The sequence below is a fragment of the Ambystoma mexicanum genome, chromosome 4q (assembly GCF_040938575.1).
Source record: "Ambystoma mexicanum isolate Mex_15411 chromosome 4q, UKY_AmexF1_1, whole genome shotgun sequence".
Classification (NCBI taxonomy): domain Eukaryota; kingdom Metazoa; phylum Chordata; class Amphibia; order Caudata; family Ambystomatidae; genus Ambystoma; species Ambystoma mexicanum.
In genome coordinates, this window is record NC_090928.1 from 530553995 (window position 1) to 530561105 (window position 7111).

Here is a 7111-nt window from a genome sequence, read left to right on the forward strand (position 1 = left end):
CATAGGCTCTGGTGGAGTTTGGAAAGAAAATACACATCAGATAGGATGCTGTGTAATCATAGGCTCTGGTGGAGTTTGGAAAGAAAATACACATCAGCCAGAGGCAGAAATAGTCTAAGAAAGTATCAAACACAATTACCAGTCAATATCAGAACGCTTTGAAGAATATAAAGAAATAGCTGACTGAACCTGTGTGAAAAAAAGTCTTATTTGTGTTTTCTCCACTTTATTTTATAATAAAATGATACATACTTTTTATTTTATAGTGAATACATTAAGCTATGGTATTGCCCCATTACACATCATGCAGACATGCATTCATATATTGCATGTTAACAATGAAAATATTGCAAATATTGTAAAGAGACTTTCAATTTCTATTTTTTTGGTCAAAAAGCACTACAATTTTAGTTGTTTTCGCCCAACGTGGGGCTCGAACCCACGACCCTGAGATTAAGAGTCTCATGCTCTACCAACTGAACTAGCCAGGCTCCTTTGGATGCCTATAGTTTTCTTCCCTATCCCTGCACTGCCGCTTTCCACAGATAGGATGCTGTGTAATCATAGGCTCTGGTGGAGTTTGGAAAGAAAATACACATCAGCCAGAGGCAGAAATAGTCTAAGAAAGTATCAAACACAATTACCAGTCAATATCAGAACGCATTGAAGAATATCAGGAAATAGCCGATTAAACTGTGTGGAAAAAAGTCTTATTTGTGTTTTCTCCACTTTATTTTATAGTAAGATGATGCATACTTTTTATTTTATAGTGAATACATTAAGCTATGGTATTGCCCCATTACACATCATGCAGACATGCATTCATATATTGCATGTTAACAATGAAAATATTGCAAATATTGTAAAGAGACTTTCAATTTCTATTTTTTTGGTCAAAAAGCACTACAATTTTAGTTGTTTTCGCCCAACGTGGGGCTCGAACCCACGACCCTGAGATTAAGAGTCTCATGCTCTACCAACTGAACTAGCCAGGCTCCTTTGGATGCCTATAGTTTTCTTCCCTATCCCTGCACTGCCGCTTTCCACAGATAGGATGCTGTGTAATCATAGGCTCTGGTGGAGTTTGGAAAGAAAATACACATCAGCCAGAGGCAGAAATAGTCTAAGAAAGTATCAAACACAATTACCAGTCAATATCAGAACGCATTGAAGAATATCAGGAAATAGCCGATTAAACTGTGTGGAAAAAAGTCTTATTTGTGTTTTCTCCACTTTATTTTATAGTAAGATGATGCATACTTTTTCTTTTACAGTGAATACATTAAGGTATGGTATTGCCCCATTACACATCATCCAGACATGCATTCATACATTGCATGTTAACAATGAAAATATTGCAAATATTGTAAAGAGACTTTCAATTTCTATTTTTTTGGTCAAGACATGCATCCAGACATGCATTCATATATTGCATGTTAACAATGAAAATATTGCAAATATTGTAAAGAGACTTTCAATTTCTATTTTTTTGGTCAAAAAGCACTAAAATTTTTGTTGTTTTCGCCCAACGTGGGGCTCGAACCCACGACCCTGAGATTAAGAGTCTCATGCTCTACCGACTGAGCTAGCCGGGCTCCTTTGGCTGCCTATAGTTTTCTTCCCTATCCCTGCACTGCCGTTTTCCACAGATAGGATGCTGTGTAATCATAGGCTCTGGTGGAGTTTGGAAAGAAAATACACATCAGCCAGAGGCAGAAATAGTCTAAGAAAGTATCAAACACAATTACCAGTCAATATCAGAACGCATTGAAGAATATCAGGAAATAGCCGATTAAACCTGTGTGGAAAAAAGTCTTATTTGTGTTTTCTCCACTTTATTTTACAGTAAGATGATACATACTTTTTCTTTTACAGTGAATACATTAAGGTGTGGTATTGCCCCATTACACATCATCCAGACATGCATTCATATATTGCATGTTAACAATCAAAATATTGCAAATATTGTAAAGAGACTTTCAATTTCTATTTTTTTGGTCAAAAAGCACTAAAATTTTAGTTGTTTTGGCCCAATGTGGGGCTCGAACCCACGACCCTGAGATTAAGAGTCTCATGCTCTACCGACTGAGCTAGCCGGGCTCCTTTGTATGTCTATAGTTTTCTTCCCTATCCCTGCACTGCCGTTTTCCACAGATAGGATGCTGTGTAATCATAGGCTCTGGTGGAGTTTGGAAAGAAAATACACATCAGCCAGAGGCAGAAATAGTCTAAGAAAGTGTCAAACACAATTACCAGTAAATATCAGAACGCATTGAAGAATATCAGGAAATAGCCTATTAAACCTGTGTGGAAAAAAGTCTTATTTGTGTTTTCTCCACTTTATTTTATAGTAAGATGATGCATACTTTTTCTTTTACAGTGAATACATTAAGGTATGGTATTGCCCCATTACACATCATCCAGACATGCATTCATATATTGCATGTTAACAATGAAAATATTGCAAATATTGTAAAGAGACTTTCAATTTCTATTTTTTTGGTCAAAAAGCACTAAAATTTTAGTTGTTTTCGCCCAACGTGGGGCTCGAACCCACGACCCTGAGATTAAGAGTCTCATGCTCTACCGACTGAGCTAGCCGGGCTCCTTTGGATGCTTATAGTTTTCTTCCCTATCCCTGCACTGCCGGTTTCCACAGATAGGATGCTGTGCAATCATAGGCTCTGGTGGAGTTTGGAAAGAAAATACACATCAGCCAGAGGCAGAAATAGTCTAAGAAAGTATCAAACACAATTACCAGTCAATATCAGAACGCTTTGAAGAATATCAGGAAATAGCTGACTGAACCTGTGTGAAAAAATGTCTTATTTGTGTTTTCTCCACTTTATTTTATAATAAGATGATACATACTTTTTCTTTTACAGTGAATACATTAAGGTATGGTATTGCCCCATTACACATCATCCAGACATGCATTCATATATTGCATGTTAACAATGAAAATATTGCAAATATTGTAAAGAGACTTTCAATTTCTATTTTTTTGGTCGAAAAGCACTAAAATTTTAGTTGTTTTTGCCCAACGTGGGGCTCGAACCCACGACCCTGAGATTAAGAGTCTCATGCTCTACCGACTGAGCTAGCCGGGCTCTTTTGGATGCCTATAGTTTTCTTCCCTATCCCTGCACTGCCGTTTTCCACAGATAGGATGCTGTGTAATCATAGGCTCTGGTGGAGTTTGGAAAGAAAATACACATCAGCCAGAGGCAGAAATAGTCTAAGAAAGTATCAAACACAATTACCAGTCAATATCAGAACGCATTGAAGAATATCAGGAAATAGCCGATTAAACTGTGTGGAAAAAAGTCTTATTTGTGTTTTCTCCACTTTATTTTATAGTAAGATGATGCATACTTTTTCTTTTACAGTGAATACATTAAGGTATGGTATTGCCCCATTACACATCATCCAGACATGCATTCATACATTGCATGTTAACAATGAAAATATTGCAAATATTGTAAAGAGACTTTCAATTTCTATTTTTTTGGTCAAGACATGCATCCAGACATGCATTCATACATTGCATGTTAACAATGAAAATATTGCAAATATTGTAAAGAGACTTTCAATTTCTATTTTTTTGGTCAAAAAGCACTAAAATTTTAGTTGTTTTCACCCAACGTGGGGCTCGAACCCATGACCCTGAGATTAAGAGTCTCATGCTCTACCGACTGAGCTAGCCGGGCTCCTTTGCATGCCTATAGTTTTCTTCCCTATCCCTGCACTGCCGGTTTCCACAGATAGGATGCTGTGTAATCATAGGCTCTGGTGGAGTTTGGAAAGAAAATACACATCAGCCAGAGGCAGAAATAGTCTAAGAAAGTATCAAACACAATTACCAGTCAATATCAGCACGCTTTGAAGAATATAAAGAAATAGCTGACTGAACCTGTGTGAAAAAAAGTCTTATTTGTGTTTTCTCCACTTTATTTTATAATAAGATGATACATACTTTTTATTTTACAGTGAATACATTAAGGTATGGTATTGCCCCATTACACATCATCCAGACATGCATTCATATATTGCATGTTAACAATGAAAATATTGCAAATATTGTAAAGAGACTTTCAATTTCTATTTTTTTGGTCAAAAAGCACTACAATTTTAGTTGTTTTTGCCCAACGTGGGGCTCGAACCCACGACCCTGAGATTAAGAGTCTCATGCTCTACCAACTGAACTAGCCAGGCTCCTTTGGATGCCTATAGTTTTCTTCCCTATCCCTGCACTGCCGCTTTCCACAGATAGGATGCTGTGTAATCATAGGCTCTGGTGGAGTTTGGAAAGAAAATACACATCAGCCAGAGGCAGAAATAGTCTAAGAAAGTATCAAACACAATTACCAGTCAATATCAGAACGCATTGAAGAATATCAGGAAATAGCCGATTAAACTGTGTGGAAAAAAGTCTTATTTGTGTTTTCTCCACTTTATTTTATAGTAAGATGATGCATACTTTTTATTTTATAGTGAATACATTAAGCTATGGTATTGCCCCATTACACATCATGCAGACATGCATTCATATATTGCATGTTAACAATGAAAATATTGCAAATATTGTAAAGAGACTTTCAATTTCTATTTTTTTGGTCAAAAAGCACTACAATTTTAGTTGTTTTCGCCCAACGTGGGGCTCGAACCCACGACCCTGAGATTAAGAGTCTCATGCTCTACCAACTGAACTAGCCAGGCTCCTTTGGATGCCTATAGTTTTCTTCCCTATCCCTGCACTGCCGCTTTCCACAGATAGGATGCTGTGTAATCATAGGCTCTGGTGGAGTTTGGAAAGAAAATACACATCAGCCAGAGGCAGAAATAGTCTAAGAAAGTATCAAACACAATTACCAGTCAATATCAGAACGCATTGAAGAATATCAGGAAATAGCCGATTAAACTGTGTGGAAAAAAGTCTTATTTGTGTTTTCTCCACTTTATTTTATAGTAAGATGATGCATACTTTTTCTTTTACAGTGAATACATTAAGGTATGGTATTGCCCCATTACACATCATCCAGACATGCATTCATACATTGCATGTTAACAATGAAAATATTGCAAATATTGTAAAGAGACTTTCAATTTCTATTTTTTTGGTCAAGACATGCATCCAGACATGCATTCATATATTGCATGTTAACAATGAAAATATTGCAAATATTGTAAAGAGACTTTCAATTTCTATTTTTTTGGTCAAAAAGCACTAAAATTTTTGTTGTTTTCGCCCAACGTGGGGCTCGAACCCACGACCCTGAGATTAAGAGTCTCATGCTCTACCGACTGAGCTAGCCGGGCTCCTTTGGCTGCCTATAGTTTTCTTCCCTATCCCTGCACTGCCGTTTTCCACAGATAGGATGCTGTGTAATCATGGGCTCTGGTGGAGTTTGGAAAGAAAATACACATCAGCCAGAGGCAGAAATAGTCTAAGAAAGTATCAAACACAATTACCAGTCAATATCAGAACGCATTGAAGAATATCAGGAAATAGCCGATTAAACCTGTGTGGAAAAAAGTCTTATTTGTGTTTTCTCCACTTTATTTTACAGTAAGATGATACATACTTTTTCTTTTACAGTGAATACATTAAGGTGTGGTATTGCCCCATTACACATCATCCAGACATGCATTCATATATTGCATGTTAACAATCAAAATATTGCAAATATTGTAAAGAGACTTTCAATTTCTATTTTTTTGGTCAAAAAGCACTAAAATTTTAGTTGTTTTGGCCCAATGTGGGGCTCGAACCCACGACCCTGAGATTAAGAGTCTCATGCTCTACCGACTGAGCTAGCCGGGCTCCTTTGTATGTCTATAGTTTTCTTCCCTATCCCTGCACTGCCGTTTTCCACAGATAGGATGCTGTGTAATCATAGGCTCTGGTGGAGTTTGGAAAGAAAATACACATCAGCCAGAGGCAGAAATAGTCTAAGAAAGTGTCAAACACAATTACCAGTAAATATCAGAACGCATTGAAGAATATCAGGAAATAGCCTATTAAACCTGTGTGGAAAAAAGTCTTATTTGTGTTTTCTCCACTTTATTTTATAGTAAGATGATGCATACTTTTTCTTTTACAGTGAATACATTAAGGTATGGTATTGCCCCATTACACATCATCCAGACATGCATTCATATATTGCATGTTAACAATGAAAATATTGCAAATATTGTAAAGAGACTTTCAATTTCTATTTTTTTGGTCAAAAAGCACTAAAATTTTAGTTGTTTTCGCCCAACGTGGGGCTCGAACCCACGACCCTGAGATTAAGAGTCTCATGCTCTACCGACTGAGCTAGCCGGGCTCCTTTGGATGCTTATAGTTTTCTTCCCTATCCCTGCACTGCCGGTTTCCACAGATAGGATGCTGTGCAATCATAGGCTCTGGTGGAGTTTGGAAAGAAAATACACATCAGCCAGAGGCAGAAATAGTCTAAGAAAGTATCAAACACAATTACCAGTCAATATCAGAACGCTTTGAAGAATATCAGGAAATAGCTGACTGAACCTGTGTGAAAAAATGTCTTATTTGTGTTTTCTCCACTTTATTTTATAATAAGATGATACATACTTTTTCTTTTACAGTGAATACATTAAGGTATGGTATTGCCCCATTACACATCATCCAGACATGCATTCATATATTGCATGTTAACAATGAAAATATTGCAAATATTGTAAAGAGACTTTCAATTTCTATTTTTTTGGTCGAAAAGCACTAAAATTTTAGTTGTTTTTGCCCAACGTGGGGCTCGAACCCACGACCCTGAGATTAAGAGTCTCATGCTCTACCGACTGAGCTAGCCGGGCTCTTTTGGATGCCTATAGTTTTCTTCCCTATCCCTGCACTGCCGTTTTCCACAGATAGGATGCTGTGTAATCATAGGCTCTGGTGGAGTTTGGAAAGAAAATACACATCAGCCAGAGGCAGAAATAGTCTAAGAAAGTATCAAACACAATTACCAGTCAATATCAGAACGCATTGAAGAATATCAGGAAATAGCCGATTAAACTGTGTGGAAAAAAGTCTTATTTGTGTTTTCTCCACTTTATTTTATAGTAAGATGATGCATACTTTTTCTTTTAC

The 7111-nt window shown here is 37.0% G+C and overlaps 2 non-coding genes across 2 annotated transcripts; both read right to left on the reverse strand.

Annotated features, from left to right (window-relative positions):
* Window positions 1-3037: 3037 nt before the first annotated feature.
* Window positions 3038-3110, reverse strand: TRNAK-CUU (transfer RNA lysine (anticodon CUU)). Its single transcript has one exon. It is a non-coding gene; the product is annotated as a tRNA-Lys (tRNA).
* A 3651-nt stretch (window positions 3111-6761) lies between these two features.
* Window positions 6762-6834, reverse strand: TRNAK-CUU (transfer RNA lysine (anticodon CUU)). The gene has a single exon. It is a non-coding gene; the product is annotated as a tRNA-Lys (tRNA).
* Window positions 6835-7111: the final 277 nt, after the last annotated feature.